Source organism: Cupressus sempervirens, chromosome 7 (genome assembly GCF_028749045.1).
Source record: "Cupressus sempervirens isolate cs-2001-9-10 chromosome 7, ASM2874904v1, whole genome shotgun sequence".
Lineage (NCBI taxonomy): Eukaryota > Viridiplantae > Streptophyta > Pinopsida > Cupressales > Cupressaceae > Cupressus > Cupressus sempervirens.
The window spans coordinates 126,528,724-126,548,282 of NC_143124.1; the positions used below are offsets into that span (position 1 = coordinate 126,528,724).

At 31.2% G+C, this 19,559-nt stretch overlaps 1 pseudogene; it reads right to left on the minus strand.

Moving 5' to 3' along the window:
- Nucleotides 1–1,466: 1,466 nt before the first annotated feature.
- On the minus strand, nt 1,467–12,430 carry LOC149545816 (LOB domain-containing protein 23 pseudogene; annotated as a pseudogene).
- Nucleotides 12,431–19,559: the final 7,129 nt, after the last annotated feature.

The window sequence follows — 19,559 nt, forward strand, 5'->3', positions numbered from 1 at the left end:
TAAAGAAATTTAAAGAATGACTAATTCAAATTCAAAATTGTAGAAACCAAAAATATGTATCACAATAGTACTTAGCCTACTGACAAGTACTAATACCTAGGCTACCAACAAGTACTAAAAAGAAGATGAAGAAAGAATAAATATGAGAGCCACTTCTTCAATTTATAAAATAAACTTTAATTTTAAAAGGGGCCTCAATAAGAAAACGTTACTTATTTGTCCACAAGATATCATCTATTTCATTGATGTTTCATTTCCATCAAAACATTTATCTATAAAAATTATGATTAACATTTTTGTTTGAATATCTATTTTAGACCTCTTCAAATCAATATTGATAAGAGGAGATCTTCATGTCTAAGCTTGATTTGGCTACAGCGGTTACTTCACAATTTAAGGAATATTTTATGGAGCAGTGTTCCCATGAAATTACTAATTCTGTTTGTTTTGCTGCTTACACATACTTTTGGAGAGAGAAGATTGGAGGGAAATGTAAAAAATGGAGGTGAAGAAAACAACATACTTTTGGAGAGAGAAGATTGGAGGGAAATGTAAAAAATGGAGGTGAAGAAAACAATTGTGGGCTTTTGGAAAATTTTGTATATCCCTCCTTTGTTTAATAGTTTATTTTCAATAGTCAACTAGCAGCTACACTATGAAAAATGAAGAGATTCTAAACTATTCTTCTGTACTAATTAAAAATTATATAAAGACACTTGTATACTTATTTTTAACCACAAAACAGAACTACGCAACATCATGAAGATATGAAATAAGACTCCAACATATTCTCCATACTTCACTGCAATTCAGAAAATCATACGACAAAATACATAAATACAAACACTCACAACTTCACTGATCATGTAGCTATACAAAAGAAATACAATATTACGATTTCCTATAACATTCAAAAGAATTTATTTTCATCAGAAAACTAATTATTCAGGAACATACAGTCAATAAACATGCTGGACATACATTTACTCACCTGTTCTATCTCTACAACTGCCTACAACAAAATGAGACCTACACATCTCACAGGTCATGCTATAACAATGTCATAAACTGACATGCTACTCATGCTTTAAATACAAAAAATCAAACATAACAAATATGTACATAATGTACCTTATTTTCTATTAAAAAATATTACATCTAATGATCTTTATATCAAACTGCGATTTTTGTTTTAACCAGCGATTAAAGCTGCATTGCTGATTGAATTTATGTTGAGCTATAAAGCTATCAGACCTTAGCATGTCCAAAATTGTTTAAGGATTATCTGTATCTGAATAGTATAAGTTTTTTCAATATATTATACCTTTAGGCAGTTCAAAGATACAGTTTTCTATAAGGTTTAGTAAACATAATATTTATCGTGCTAGTGTGCATATCTAGTTTTCAAGAAGATATTAAACATTTCTTGTGTACATCACATATCAATTTCCACAACAGCAGTTAATTTATACGTTCATTGGCTCCCACAATAGCAGTGGATCCCTATCTTCATACAAGATCTCATCAGCTAAATCATTGTGGTGCACATCTTGAACATCTGGAGATCCAGCAAACAGGACGAATACAAGTTTATCATACTCTGAACGCATTTGCACGACCTCCTCTCTCTTGGACGCCAACTGAGACTCCAGATCATTTATTCGGTTTTTTAGCTCATGGACTACACTAATACTTCCATTGATGGGGTCCTTCACTCTTGCATTTGCTTCACGGACCAGACTACTTATTGCCTCTGCTCTTTGCTCAATCTCCAAACCCTACAGCAAAATTTCATAAATATCAGACTTCCACAACCAGTTAAAGCCTTTGATCACACTGCTTGAATCATCATCAGTAAGAGTTATTATAATTAGAACCCATTTGTTAGATTTTTAAATATCACTATTGAAATGAGGATACCCATAAGAAAGTAGAAAGGAAATTTGAGAGAACAACTTGATCACCACTGCATTTCTAGAATGCTGTACATGGTGCATAGAATGTAACTATAGGTATTCGTGCAACTAAAGGAACTCAGAAATTGTCTCGTATCGTTCAAACAAGTTGCGAACCCAAATTTATTCTCGATTCTATAAATAGTACTATAATTTGATCACTTTTTGCTACATAATAATATATGGTGGAAATATTAAGATGTTTGTTATATTGATGTGAAAATATTTGATGAACATTATTAAGAAAAAAGAACAGCCCAACTTCCAACACCTTCCATTAATGAAAGCCTGGCTATTGCACTTACTCACCATGTATTCTTCTTCTCCTAGATGACCAACATGTTGAAATTATTCTAGGCATTTCCCATATTCGAAATACAAGAATGGACACACTGTTAATTGTAGAATATATACAACGGCAACAAGTTGCCAAATCCGAGTAACAAGTTATTATACATTTTTTGAGGAATAGAGTTCCTAGGTACCATACTGAAATAAATAAAAATGGAAGCTTCTATCACTATATCTCCACGGGTGGAGTATGGTACATCACTGCAAGAGGTTGAATTGTTGTTTCTATAGGGCAAGTAAGGGCTGTACAAACAAAATTGTTTTAATTGTTAGAAATATTAATTTCTATTCTAGTCTGTCATTAAATGTTTTTAGAAGTTTACGTTTAGGTTTAGGTTTAGGTTGTGTTGGCTGTAGTAGTTTCCAAAATTTTGTAGATAATTGTCTTGTTGGTAAATGTCAGAAATTTCTAGAGATTGTAAACTTGCCAAAGGGAGTGTTGTGTATCCATTTTGTGAATCAAAGAGTAATAAAATATAATTGAGTTTTATTGTGCCCCAGTACATTAAGTTTCATATTTTATTCTTCTATGCCTATGCCCACCCAATAGAGTGGTATCAGAGCCAAGTTTGAAAGATTGTACATAAGGAGAATTGTAGCAGAGATAGGGGATATAAAGCTATTGTGAGATCTATAAAGGAGTTTGAAGGATTGTGCATAAGGAGGATTGCAAAAGAGAAAGGGGATATAAAGTTATTGTAAGATCTATAAGTTTTTTTATTGCCCTATATGGGGATTGTTATATTTGTGAATTTTGTTTATAAGTTTCTATCAGGCATGACTTCAGGAGTTTTCAGGCTTTAATTCCAATGTTTTCTGGAAAGAATTATGATGATTGGGCTTTTAGAATAAAGCTTATATTTGATTCCTATGAGTTATTAGATATAATCTTAAATGCTAATCAAGCCAACTATTATAGCTAAACAAGCTTGTGGCATTCTTGAGATTGCATATCAAGGTACAAGTAAGTTAAAGATTTTTAAATTGCAAGCACTTAGAAGAGAATTTACAAATGAAAGATTCTAACTCTATAGAGTAATTTTCAAATCATGTTATGAATATGATTAATCAAGTAAGGATGAATGTTGATGAGATTTCTGACCACAAAGTTGTAGAAAAGATTTTAAGAAGTTTTCCTTGTAAATTTGATAATGTTGTGGTTGCAATTGAAGAATCTAAGGATTGAACAATATTGTCTATAGATGAGCTATTTGGATCCTTGTATAATCATGAAGATAGGTTGAACAAGCATAATGGTAATTCACTAGAGAATGCATTCAAAACACAAATGGCATTTGGTAGAGGTAGAGTAAGAAGAAATGTTAGATTTAGAGGAAGAGGAAGAGGCAAAAATAATTTTCAAAAAGAAGAAAGGAGTCCAGATTCAAGAGGAAGAGTAAATCAATACTCCTATTCAAGGGGAAGCTATAACAACCAGACATCACAAAGGTATGATAAATCAAATATTCAATGTTATTACAACAAGAAGTTTGGAAATTTTTTAAATGAGTGTCGAAAAAAAAACACTGACATGAGTAAAAAAAAATGTAAATTTTTCTCAGAGTAACTCTGAGACATTTTTTATTACTTGCAATGTAGCTGAAGAGAGCACAAATGATTTTTGGTTTTTAGATAGTGGTTGTAGCAATCATATGACAGGCAACAAAGAGTTTTTTGAATGTTTGGATAGATCAATTAAATTAGAAGTGAAGTTGAGAAATAACGAGTTAGTGGAAAGGGCACAATCAATGTTATAACAAAGCATGGTGATAAATCTATTTCTGATGTATACTTTGTACCTAGTTCGAAACATAATCTTATTAGTGTGGGGCAACTTAGTCAAAAAGGTTATAGAGTTAATTTTGAGAAAAAAATGCGCACTATATTTGATATACCTCCCAATAACTTGGTGATTACAAGGGTAGAAATGAAAAATAAAATATTTTCACTTCAATTGAAGAGCAATATTATTGATGAAGTTGCAACAAGTTTCAAGATAGCAAGTGAAGATCAAATGTGAATATGGCACTTGAGGTGTTTTCATCTAAATATCAAAGGATTATCTTAATTGCAAAGAAAGGAAATGGTAAGAGGCTTACCCCCAATTGAAGCATCATTAAGTACATGTGGAAGTTGTAATTTCGCTAAACATCATAGAGAGAGTTTTTCAAAGGGATGTCATATAGAACAACAATACCTTTAGAAATTGTGCATTCAAATATATGTGGTCCAATGAAAATGCCATCATTAGAGGGGAGTATTTATTTGTTAACATTTATTGATGACTTCAGTAGAAAGGCATCAGTTTACTTTCTTAAATACAAATCTAAAACTTTTAGAAAATTTAAAGAATTCAAGGCTTTTGTTGAGAAACAAAGTGGTTTACCTATCAAGGTATTGAGATCTTATAGAGGGGGAGAGTACAAGTCAAATGAATTTTTAGATTATTGCAGGCATCATGGAATTAAAAAGCAATTTACTAACAGTTACACACCACATCAAAATGGTGTTTTCGAGAGAAAGAATAGGACAATAATGGAGATGGCAAGGAGCATGTTGAAAGGTAAGAATCTTCCTAATGAGTATTGGGCTGAGGTAGTGTCTTGTGCTATTTATATTTTGAATAGGAGTCTAACAAAGAATGTGAGGGACATGGTTCCACAACAAGCATGGAGTGGTAAGATTCATAGTGTTTCTCATCTCAAAGTATTTGGTTGTATTGCATATGCACATGTTCCTAAAGAAACTAGAAGTAAGTTAGATGATAAGAGTGAGAAATGCATTTTTGTTGGATATGATGAGCAATCTAAGGCATGTAAGTTGTTTAATCCTCTCACTAGAAAAGTCATTATGAGTAGGAATGTTGTGTTTAAAGAGGATGAATCTTGGGATGGAAATATAGATATAAATGTTACAAGTGCTACAACAATACCATTTGATGGGAATGATAAAAAGGATAATGAATATCAAGAGGATCAACCAAGTGAACAAGAAGGAAATCCATCATGAAGTCCACTAGGAGATCACTTAGAAAATGAAGTTGAGCATGCAAAATCTTTGAATTCACAGGTAATAATTCAAATCTTATACTTGCACAATTGAGATCAAGCAAGAAAACTAGAAGGTTGAGTGAGATTTATGATCAAGGAAGTAAATTAGATTTGCAATCAAATTTTTCTTTATTTACTCAAGATCTTATATATTTTGAAGATGCAATTAAGGAAGAATGTTGGATTAATGCAATGAATGATGAAATAAAATCAATTGAAAGAAATGATACATGGGAATTAGTTGATTTACCTAAGAACAAATATTGCATTGGTGTAAAATGGGTTTATAAGACTAAGTTTAAAGCTAATGGAGATGTAGATAAATATAAGGCAAGGTTAGTTGCTAAAAGATTTTCACAAGAAATGGGGTTGACTATAATGAAACATTTGCACCTATAGCAAGAGTTTATATTGTTAGAATAGTATTATCTATTGCAGCTCAAAATAAATGGATGGTTCACCAAATGGGCATCAAATTAACATTTTTGAATGGATATTTTGATGAAGAAGTCTATGTGTAGAACCCACCAAGATATGAAATAAGAGGACTTGAAGACAAAGTTTATAGGTTGAAGAAGGCACATTATGGATTGAAGCATGGTATAGAAGAATAGATTCACACATGATGGAGAATGGATTCAAGAGAAGCATCAGTGAACTGGCATTATATACCAAGGTCAATGAACAAGGTCAGATTTTGATTTTTTTTTATATGTTCATGATTTGATCTTCATAGGTAATTTATCTATTGACATGTTTAAATCAACAATGAAAAGGGAATTTGAAATGATAGATCTAGGATTGATGAAATATTTTCTTGCCATTGAAGTTACACAAAATGATAAAGGAATTGTTATTTGCCAAAGTAAATATGTAAAAGATATTCTGAAAAGATTTAGATTGATAAATTCCAGTCCAATTTCTACACCTATGGTAGTAGGCACCAAATTCAATAGAGAAGATATTGAGAAAAGTTTTGATTCAACTATAATCAAAAGATTGGTTGGTAGTTTGATGTATCTCACTACTACTAGACCAGATATTATGTATGGAGTGAGTTTAATCTCTAGATTCATGGATTCACCAAAGAACTCACATTGGCATGTAGGAAAATGGATTTTGAGATATATTGCAGGAACTATGAATCATGGCATTTTGTATTCTACTTCAAATAATTTTTAATTAGTTGGATATATAGATAATAATTTTGTAGGGAATACAGAAGGAGCACATCTAAATATGCATTTCATCTCGGGGATAGATGTTGTAGCTTGGGCATCAAAGAAGCAACCTATAGTAACTCTCTCATCAGCTGAAGTAGAGTATGTAGCAGGAACAATAGTAGCATGTCTAGCAGTATGGATGTGAATGATTTTGAAAGACTTAATGCAAGCTTAAGATGGACTTACTACACCCTATTGTGATAACAAGTCTACTATTGCACATTCAAAGAACCATGTGTTTCACGAGAGAAAAAAACACATTGACACAAGGTATCACTTCATTAGAGAGCTATATAATATCAGAGAAATTAATCTATAGTATCACAGATCAAAGGAGCAACTTGTAAATATCTTCACCAAGGCCTTACCACAAGTATAGTTTGAAATTTTGAAGGAGGCTCTCAGAGTTGTAAATATTAAAGAAGCTTTGTAATAGTTGATAGTAATATTAATTTCTACTCCAATCCATCATTAAATGTTTCTAGTAGCTTAGGTTTAGGTTTAGGTATAGGTTTAGGCTATGTCAACTATAGTAGTTTCCATAATTCTATAGATAATTGTCTTGTCAGTAAATGTCAAAAATTTCTAGAGATTGTAAACTTGCCTATAAAAGGGAGTGTTGTGTATCCATTTTGTAAATCAAAGAGTAATAAAATACAATTGATCTTTATTGTGCCACAACACATTAAGTTTCATATTTTATTCTTGTGTGTCTCTACACACCCAACATTAATCACATGTTTTAAAAAGGTGTTTAAGAATTTGATTTATTTCAATAGACTATTTGAAGGTAGACCAAAAGACAGATACAATGAAAGAAGTTGATGTGGTTTTGAATAACCCACTCACATTAATTTAAAGCTTAAAGTGTGTTCTTTAAACCCGACTATACATAAAAATCTATTTGAAAGAAGTGAAAGAAAGATTGGTGGAAAAATTCCCTTAGACTATGATCAAGTTGGAAAATAGAATAAGGATGGATTGTATGGCTAGAAAAATTAAGCCATTTTGTTATAGAAATGAAAAATAGCTTGTCAAAATAGCTACTAGCTTTATACAATAAATTGTAAACTAGTACAGGTATCTAAGCTGAAGAAAACAAAATCCAGTTAGTAGCCATTTCAGATTTTATGCTTTCTAAACAAAAAAAAAAAGTTTTTTTTATTATGTAAGGAAGGTTTCTAAAGGGCTATGCACCTTCTGAACAACCGAACATGCATCACAGCTATAAACAAAATAAAAATCATGAGAAGCAATAAATAAATTAATAAGAAGAATAATAAAGAAACTTGAAGAGTAAATATCATTAGAGAAGAGAGCTTAATTGTTGCTCATTTCAAAATATATATATCTAAATATTAGAAAACAATCTGAAATAAATGAAAAATAAAAATAAAAATAAAAATTCAGTATCAATGATAATTATTTAAATGTTAATTTTAATATATTTTAGTTGTTAGAAATATTAGATTATTACAGCTCCCTGAAATCAAATTAGTATGTTTTATTGGGAGAAAATTCAATGCACAATGCACACATCATACTCCAAAAATATTACAATAACAATATTAGAACGCTTTAACCAACAAAAACATTTCATATTAATAACAGTATGAAATTTGTGCCAGTACAGTTACTCGACAAAAGTTACAAACATGAAGTTCTGATAGTTTAAAACAATAAAGAAAGTACTTTCACGATACTTAATGAACTATATGGATCTGTATTGATCTACAACCGCTTTCTTACAGAAGGTACGTAATTATGCTATATAAATAAGATATTCATACCTTATTTCAAACAAAAGAATTAAATCTGAAATGTGAAATGTGATCTTATAGCTCTTGTAATTCTTGTAGAAGACAACTAACTGTAATAGAAACAAGATGTACATATATTGTCCAAATCGATGCATCTGAATTCTTGAATTCTTTGCACATGAAATGCACCTATCTTACCCCGCTTCTAATTTACACTTAAATTAAAATCAATACAGATGAAACAAACAAGTACAATCAAAACGAAACCCTTCTCTCTTTATGAAATCAATTAACGGGCTGTTAAGCACAAGAAAATCTTGGGTACCACACCTTTGAACCTTGAAGTTATAAGCAAGCAAAGCAAATGTAAAAGAGAAAAATTAATGGTGTTCAGAAACAGTTAAAAATTAAAAATAGCTGCAAAAACAAAAGCCATTACAACACAAAACAAAAATGGAGCCAGTATTGTCAACAGAACCTGAAAATGGGGCCATGGTTAAAAAATTACTTGTAGCAGTTTGATAACATGGCTGGTTCCATACACTTTCTGCACAACTGCGAATATATCTGGATCATCTGCAGGAAAATGTGGAGCCAAAACACAATCTTCTGAGCATTTGTTGCGTTGCACTCTATAGATCATTTGCATTTTATCCTAAACATGACCCTTCTATGTCTAGGTTCATCAGGGGCTGGTTCTGTCATCAATGAAAAACATTTATCCTATAGATCATTTGCATTTTATCTTATACTTGGTAAAACACCAAGAACACCAGGCGAATAGTTGATATCAATGAAAAAATAACAATTGATCACCATTTTAATAAAATCATCACTTTACCTTTCCACCATCACATCATTAAAATTATTCTCTATTATACATACATATTATTTAATCATAACTTTATAAGTTCCTTTATCAACAATTGGCTTATCCCTCATCTTATGGGTAACTTTCTTCTCTTCAACATATCTTATTCCTTTGCATAATACTAATCTTCATGATAATTATTTTATTTTGAATATTATTTCTTAGGCCATTATTATATCTAGCCACCTCTTCCTTTGATGATTTTAAATCAGGAGATCTAATTGTCATCTTGTAGAACTCTTTAACATTCTCTTTAATTTTAAAATCTATTTATTTAAAAAAGTTTAACCTCTTAAACAATTCAATTTTTAATCATCCAATATGAACCTTGGCCTTAAGAAGAGAAACCATAATCATCTATCTTGTTATCTTAGATTCACCACAACCTACCCTATCATTGTGTAATTCTTTCTACCATAAAGAAACATGATTTTTGAACTTTGTTTGATCTATTCTAACTCCATGTCTATCTTTAACATCTTTAAGTTAAAAGTAATCCTCTTGCTCATTAATATGATCTACAAGTTCCTCTACCTGTAAATAATCTGAAAAGAATGTAACATTAAGTATATTACTCTTACCCATTTGTGTCAAAGCACTCAACAATTTTTCCTCCTCAAGAAGAATATCAACTTATATTCTATAAATATCTCTAGATGCATCCTTGAATTAATCTTCACCTTAAAGGTTTCTCCTAGATTTAGCCAAATTATTTTGGATCCGAGCCCTTATCTCATTTCTAAAATACTCCATCATTTTTTGTTGTCTTGTAGGATTTATTCTTATAAGTGACATATTTACCGAGATGCTTATTTTCAATGTCTCATGTTTTGTGATCATATTACAGGTGTTGATTGTCTTAATTTTATATGAAAATCTACAAACACAAACAATTTGTCAGAAGCAATTAGGTCCTGTAAACTTTTCCAACTAAATAATCCTCCTTGTGTAACCTCCTCAATCATGGGTTATATAAGTTCTTCTTCCATGTTCATGACCATGTGTACACAAGAATAATATTAAAAAATTGACAAATAATTTAGGTTGATGCACAAAGATGGAAGATCAACAAGTTACCATATGCCTTTCTAGTCTCTAAAATGTGTGTGGGAGCTACACAACTCGTAGACTATGGTACATATATATAACAAGCTTGAACCAAGATACAAAATGTGTTCCTTATAGAGGGTACAAGCTATGTTCTATAGAAAAATACAATAACAACAAAAAATTATTATTTTCATATCTTATATGAACTCACAAAATTTTTAGGGCTACTTAATGGTTGTATTATATGGGTTCTTTTAACCATCAGAAAAGGCCATTTTGTTCCATGCATACAATATAATTATTTAGATGTTACATGGTATGAACTTTTTCGAAAGCTAGAAACAGATAATCTCATAAATCACTTCAAATTGGATTTCACTAAAGAACTCTCTTTGGAAAATGATAAAGAGCTACAAAATATGGAAGGGACATTTCAGATGCCTTTGAGACAAAAAAAATTGACAAGGAGTGTAAAAATATGACTGTCTATTCAACCAAATGAGTCCTTGTATCTAGGAGGGAAAGAGATCGTGTTTATTGATTCAACATGTCTAACTCTACATTAAAAAATATAGCTGAAAAATGACAACTTCTCTTCATTCACATTGCAAAGTGAAAGTATTTCAACAAAAGGTTGTTAGAAATTTGTTTAGTCCCTAGGATTTGTGACAATGCCTCCTATGTACTATAAGTTGAGTGGTTGCATTAGGCATTGAAAGATCTGTCTTTTGGTGCAATGACAACCCCATTCTAACAAGTGATATCAGAACTTGGTCATGTGTTCGAATCCTCAGACCCTTGGATAATGTTGAGGGAGAGATTGTTAGAAATTTTTAAAAATCCAATAGCTTCCACTTTCCCTCTAACTATAAACCCAGATGTCGAAACCTCCCTATTAAAAAATATATTTTGTCTGAATATTTGACAAATCTTGTTCCCATTTTATAAACAAATATATTTTTAATTTTCAATAATTTAAAGTATTTTTTTTAAGCTACAACGTTGTCTGTGAATTTGGAACACTACCATGTTATTCCATTGTGAGGACCCATAGTGAGAGTGTGTAAGAAAGTAATGCCCATAGATTTGAAGGAGTTGGAAGTAGCATTTCGGCTACCTTTGAGAAAACTAATTGATAAGGAGTTTTAAATTGTTAACACCTATATTTCACCAAATTAATCCTTGCGTCTAAGACGAAAGTAGAGTAAGTTTGTTTATTTAGCATTACTTCCACTTCATCAAGAGGAATTGGCCAAAACCTAATGAATTTTGTTCTTTCATATTGCAATATGAATCATGTCAAGAATGAATTCAGTCTATGCATCATTCTTAAGATAAACTTAGTTTAACCCAAAAAATATTTAATATTAATAACAGTATGAAATTTGTGCCAACACACTTGATCGAAGTTAGAAACATGAAGTTCTCATAATTTAAAAGAATAAAGAAAGTACTTTCTCGATACTTAATGATCTGTATGGCTCTACAACTGCTCTCTTACAGGGAGTACGTAATTATGCTATATAAATAAGATGTTCATACTTTATTTCAAACAAAAACTTAAATCTGAAATGTGATCTAATAGTTCTTGTAGTTCTTGTAATTCTTCTAGAAGACAACTAACTGTAATAGAAACAAGATGTACATGTCCAAATCGATGCATCTGAATTCTTGAATTCTTTGCAAATGAAATGCACTTATCTTACCCCCTTATAATTTACACTTCAATTAAAATCAATATAGATGAAGCAAACAAGTACAATCAAACTGAAACCCATGCAAACGAGTAAAGTCATAATCAAACCCTGCTATGTTTAAGAAATCAATTAAGTAGCTGTTGAGTACATGGAGATCTTGGGTACCATACCTTTGGAGCATGAAGTTATAGGCAAGCAAAGCAAATTTAACAGAGAAAAGATAATGGTGTTCAGAAACAGTTAAAAATGGCTGCAAAAATGGAGCCAGTGTCAACAAAAACTAAAAATGGGGCCATGGGTGAAAAATTACTTGAAGCAATTTGATGACATGGCTGGTTCCATACACTTTCTGGACAACTGCGAATTTATCGGGATCATCTGCAGGAAAATGTGCAGCCAAAACACAATCCTCTGAGCATTTCTTGCGTTGCACTCTACAGGCTGCACAGGCAACACTCCTCCCCTTTGCCATTGCTGTCGGAAGTAAAACAGCAACAATGAGTATCGACTTTTTCCAGCAATGGTTTTCTTTAATGAAATATATAATAAAGACAATTACTATAGAACAATCATGTAAACAATTTATTCTATTAAACAGGAAAACATCAACATTCACTAAGACTCTTGGTTAGTACGAAGAAATGATTTGCGTTGTTTTCGGAAGGTGGTTTAGGGTACGCTTTCATAGCCACTAGCCGACAGAATGGTGTTTATTATATATATATTTTTAAATATATAAAAAAATAGTTTAATCGCGTTTTATTTGAATATGTGTTTCGAATTGAAGTAGGGGAGGAGTACGTGGGCAAAAAATGAGAAAATGTGTGCCTTGGGAAGACAGATTCGGTTACGCATTTGAAAAATCTGTAGCGCTGTTTACGCTTGGCGTTTTATGATTGTAGGTTCGTGGTTCTCCTAGGTAGAACGATTTGTCAATGAATTTCACAACACACGGCCGGAATCCATAAAGTTTAACAAGCACGTTAAGAATTCTATGGTAAATTTCAAATTTATTATACTGTGTAACTGGACATGTTTAGACTGAGAGAAATGGTATTATTTAAAAAATTGGCAGGAATGTAGAGAGACAGATCTATACGTCTTGTAAAGGTGGATCTATAAGTCTAGTGAAGGAGTCTATGATGAGTGATATGTTTGACCAGGATAAAAAGTGGACATAATTATTGCAATATTTATACATGAATCGTAGCATAGTTACTATTCACTGAAATCCAATTATTTGTCCTACTAAGATAATATTTGTGGTCATGAAGTCAAGTTTGTATAAAGTTGAGCATCATCTCGACAATATTTAAAGTTAAAATCTAACTAATGTATTATATTTTTGCATTGAATTGAAATGTGATGTGATGTGTTACTATTTATAGCATTTAGTTCAGTTTTATCATCATCTCATTTTTGAAAATTTGATGATGGTAATATATTCTTGACAACATCATTGTTGTCTAGGAAGGCATGATGTGGGCTCAAGTCCAATCAGCCATTTATTTTTTTTGAAATTTGATTTATGTTCCAAGCTCTCAGTTTCGGTCTCAATTTTCTTCACTCACTAAAATCCAACTATTTGTGCTCCTAAGATTATATTTGAAGGCAATCTCATATAAAGTTGAGCATCACCTCGACAATATTTAAACTAAAATTCTGGTCAACTAATCTATTATATTTTTTCTTTGAGATGAAATGTGATGCTATATGTTACTATTTATAACATTTAGTTCACCTTTTGTCATGATTCCATCTTTGAAAATTTGATGACAAGTAAATGTAATATAAATTTTAAAATATTTTACTGCTACATTTAAAACAAAAAAAAAAACCAATCCTAAAACTAAATACATTGATTTAATTTCATAATTTATATTTCATTTTATAATATGTTAATATAACATTATTATTTTTAATCTAAATTAAGAAATGATATAAATTTTCATATCGGAAGTAATAAGTGATGTATGTAGACATGCAAATAACAGCAAATAAATTTCACCCTATTAAAATTTAGAAAACTATTTAGAAACTACTCCATAGAAAATCATTTTTGCAAGATGACAATCTTTACTTTGAAATAAAATTGGAAATTTTTTATTTTCTTTCTCTCCTCCTAAAAAAGTAAGTTAAAGGTTTTGTAAATGAGAACAAAAAATATTTACAATATTTATCATAAAATAGTTTAGCAAATAATAGCACTAAATAAGAAAGATTTATCATAAAAATATGTTATAAAATTTCAGATAGTTTTATAAAGAAAATGTATAAAAATTAGATTAAAGAATATTTAAAAGTGACAAGCTTTACATAAAGGCTTGGCTTTCCTTTTGTCTTTGCTTTACATTATGGGAAATCTACTCCCAACATTAAACTCAAAGGCCTTAACTCAAAGGCCTTAGATTTTGGTTGTCATAAATACAAAGAAATTTAAATCCAATAAAGTGACAGAATCAGTGAAATATTTTTGAATTTTATTTGTAGAAACAAAAATTTCACATACCTTTGAATATCTATATTTTGATAAGTAGGAAATATTTTTCACAAGCAATTGTCATGTTGCTATGAAGATTTAATTGTGTAGTTTTTTTAATGAAACTCTTTGACCCATGTATGATGAGTATTATAACATAGATATCTAAGATAACACATGCAAGGGTGAAATAATCAATACAATAACTTATTTTTCAATAGAGTTTGGTTGAAGTTCTCAATACATTTCCATTGTTATCATCTACTCTAGTCTCATCAATTTTTCAACCTCATAATTAATTCATTAATTACATTGACAGTTATCCAATGATACTTAGAACCAAAGAAAACATATTGTCTTTATACATTGTCCTAAAAACTAATTGAGTTTTCCTTGAGGCTTCCCCCATGTACAATGAATAATGTAGGGCATTATCAAGATATTACATTAAATTTATAACTTCCAAAAATAAAATAACCAAAATTTTAATCAACATCGAACAAATCACATTTTAACGTTCAACAACCTTCACTAAATAAACTATAGATTATGCTTGTAATACCCTAAAATTGGCACATTGCCATGCTAAACCAATTCTGGTCTATTCAATCAATCCTAATTCCTATTTTACTAGGAAACTTTGATTCTAATAATCACTACTGGACCTCAGTGTCAAATGCAAAAAATTCCTAATCTAAATTAAAATAACGTACTGCAGTTAATTCCTATGTCTAATCAAATTAGCAAAGGTAAACCTATTAATCATTTTAATTTAATTATATGTCCAAGTACTTAAATTAAATTAAATATACGCCTTTTCCTAAAATAGATATTAAGGAATGAAATGCATTTGATTTAATAATATATGTCCTCAATTTAATTATTGAGTTTAATTATTCAATTAGTTAACAATATCCATTATGAGCTCATATTCTATTTTATTAAATTGAATATATTCTTCAAATCTTCTCTTTAGTTCAAAAATGGAAACTCTGAGTTGACTAAAATTAGGAAAGGAATTAAATCAGTTAACTCATTATTCCACTCAAAAGAAAATCAATTAACTTCCTTTTCATAGGAAAACTTTCTATTATAATCAAATCTTCTTAAAATCTCAACCATTCATTCAATTTGATCTCAGCCATTGTTCAAGTTCTTCGATTCTATTGAAGGAGCCCTCAAATCCTCATTACAAAGGTTGAAATTGAATTGCATTGAACTGATGTTGAATTAATCATTGAACCATTTACATTCATATCTTTGTTATTCTTGCATAGTAATCTCATTTAGCTTAAATGCATTCATTTAGATTAATTTATCTTTCATTATCTTAGATTAATCTTGCATATCATATAGATTAATCTCACCAATTATTTAGCTTTACAATTCTTACATTGTAGATGTCTAGTTGCTAGCCTCTTAGTCTAAGAGCAATAGGATAATTATTCTATTTAGGAGGTAGTAGATTGTCTTGTTTATTTGTTTTAGATGAACAATCCAATGTTCTTTCCAAAAAGATTCTTCCTATAAGGATCGTGTTGAAGTGTAGTTGAATAATAGGCCATAATTAACACTCACATTTCTAGTGCCCACCGTGGGGCTAACAAATCAAGTTGTTGGCCTCATCTATTCTTTTTCCTATACTTTTTATGTTTTTTCATGTTCGTCCTTATAGTTCCTCACTTTCTCATGCAAAAAGTCTCATTCTAGCATGAAGAAGCTAAGATTTTGGTCCATATTTTGCACTTCCTTATGTGAAAAAGTGTATAATTGTGCGATCTCTCACATAGTACATGTCATTTTCTCGTGTGGGCTTGTGCAAGATTTTGCACAAAGTTCAGCATTAGTAAATGAAAAATACCATTTTTAGATTTTTTTTTTTTATCGTGATGAATTAACTAATAGTTGTTTCTAAAGTATTTCATTTTTGGTTTCCAATTTTCAATAGCTTAATAGTGGTTTGCAGAATGATTGTCGAAGACATCCTATTACAAACTCTAAAACAACACTAATGGTTTGATTATAGGTGGTTTTGTCAAAGATATTCATGTCAAATAATACATTCAAACCCACTAAAACATTGTGTCTTTTTTACTACTTTCTTACACATAGCTTAATAGGGCTTGTGAGCTTTGTAGGGCTCTAGACAAAGGAATAGGGGATTATGCTCTTTACTACTATGAAGTGATGCCCAAGAGTAAATTAGAAACCTAGATGCCTTTAGGAGATGGTACCCAAGGGACGAAATAAATTTAGTGGTTCTCCGAAGAAAAGCCTTTGATGAAGAGATGATGATTTCCTTTTAGGGGATCAAAGTCTTGGAATTGGACAAGTTGGTATTGATAAGCTAACTTGGCAATGAATATGTACTATGTGTTTGGGTAAGGTGATGAGGTAGAGGAGTGTGCTCTTTCTCGTTGAGGGAAATTAGAAACATGGACCCTTAGATCTGAACCACCAATCCAAGTCAACCTTTAGAAGGTCTGCTAGAGTGATCTAACCTTTTGGAATGACCCAAGTGAGAACACACCTTTCACCAGTGATTCCAACTCACTATAATAATGAAGCTTTGTAGAGAGAAATAATCCAAATCTAGGTTAATTTCCTCTTCTTCATTTTCATGTTGTATATCAAGAAGAGCCTCTATCTGTTGCACTAGCTAGTGTCGGCCCTAGTCTTTCTAGTCAAGTGTGTGCACTTTTAGATGCTGGTGTGGGATTTTGGCCTTAAATTCATTCATGAAGCCACTATGAATTAATATGAATAGAAGCCAAGTAAAAACCTCTTGGTTGCTACCTAGTTCACCTCCGAAAGGGGACATAATCTTTGTGCAAGGAGGGGGAAGAATCTCTCCTATAGATACTCACCATGGGCATGTATCTGGAGGTTGGAATGTAGTATACACACTTGACCCTTGCCACAAGTGTTTTCATTTAGTGTATATGTTATTGATTCCTTGGAATACATAAAAAATATGGGCACCTTCTAGTGGGGTGATACAATAGTGTGAGGTGAATGCATGCGCATAAGTTGTGAGACAAAGGTTTTTCTTCATCTACCATTTTTGGTTATAGGGATAAAGTGTATCATCCAAATATTTCAAACAAGAAAATGGTCAAGACTCCCCCATCCCACCAAGTCATTTTGTCCTTGGTTGGATTGTTTTCAACTACTGCTTGCTTCCCATGTTTGAAAACAATTGTCTTTGTAAACCACAATGATGTTCAAAACTCGAAACCTATACTGATATCTACTTGAAACTTGTAAAAACTATTAGCCTTCTATTTAGAACTGTTAAAACCATTGAAAGTCTCTTTGAGTTCAATAAAAAATTGTCATTTTATCCCTTTTCTTGTGCCCAATTTTGCAAATTTTTGTGTTAGAAAACTTTCTATCAGCACTTCCTCGTAGGTTTCTTTGTAGTTCCTTGTGTGATTGTTTATGAATCTGTTAATGAAATTTTACTAAACACCATCTTCTAAAGCTAAAATTCTACTTTTTTAGTCAAACTATCAAATCCTCAAATGGCTCTATACAAGTCCTCATACAAGAAAACTAGTCAAAATTTGATGTTTTAAAACTTTTCCTGGTTCATTGTTCTTTCTCATGTGGTTCTCTATGAATCCTCATGCATGATCTTGTCTTGAAACTATTAAAATTTCTTTGTTAGTTGTGTTTGCTCACCTGGTTACTATACTTCCACACCCTAGAGTCATTTCCTCACATGAATATGTCAAAATTTATCAAAAATAGTGAGCTATTTTGAGCCCCCTTTTCAAAACATAATCCAAGTCTAATTTGTGTCTAGAATACTTGGTCATTTCTCTTTCTAAAATAGTGTCAAACAATGACTTCTTGCTTGGTTGATGACTTGCGATCTACACATGAGCTAGTCTCCTTAGTTATTTATTCTATCCTTTTTTATGTTTGTCATACCTTGTGTCACGGTAGTCATAACTCTTGGCTATTCTAGCCATTACTTAGATGAATCATACCTAAGTATACAACACTCTTATCTTACTTTTTAAGGTTATGTTCTCGTTTAGTCCTCATCTAGGCTTTTACTTTTTGTAATTGTCTACAACTATTGCAATAAGGAGTGGAAACATGTTTCATCCCCATAGACATAGATGAGGTAGAGCTAGGGGTCGTAATCATCTCCTTCAATTGTTAGAAAACCTTTTGTTTAGAGAATGTTTTCCATAAACTTACAAAAAATTAGGAATCCCTTGTATCAAGAGGATCCTGAAACTATCAAAACACATACATCTCCAAAAAATATAGCTAAATTCTTATTCAGGTGACCTTTTCAACCAACATACATTGGAACTTATCATATTCTTGACATCGCTGATCAAGACCAAGAACACAAAGAACATAACAGAGAACAAGATCACCAAAGGTGATGCAAGAGCATCCTAGGTCTAAGAGCAATCTTTCATCACCTAAAAATATTTTCTTTTCATTCTTTTCTAGTTTAATAAGGACTAGTAGATAGGGGATTGCTATTTGTGGGAACTTGTTATTTTTAGTATGTCATACAAGCTTAAAGTGTTCTCATTTTATACATGAACATTCACTTTAGAGTGGTAAGCCTATCATAAAAATCTCATTTCTCCAGCTTAAGTAGCAAAAAAATTTATTAGGGATTTTCATTGGAAAATTTGCAAAAAATTCTATAGGCTCACCATTGGAGGCCTTAGAGTACGCAAATGAGGTCTAAAAACTTGATGGAAGGGTGGTTTAATGGTTTTGAGCCTATAGATTAGAAGCTGACATTTCTAAAAAGAGGTTATAATAGCCAATCAGAGCAACGGTTCATGAGTTATGGTCTTTCAAAGTTGGGCTACCCAAAATATCTAAAATAATTGTCAAAGATGTATTTGACTGACTATATATGTATTCTTAGGGTCTATCAACCCTAGGTTTTAAGTTTCAATGTCTAGAACCTAAAATTTACTATTTAAGAAAGGCCCAAACATTGTCTAGAACAACTTTAAGTATAGTTCATAGCATTGCCTTATAGATTACTATAATGAAGGTGCCCATGTCGGTTAGCATAGTGTACTTGCAAATTTTATAATTATGCATTTGTAGCACAAATAAAAAAAGTCCATATTTTT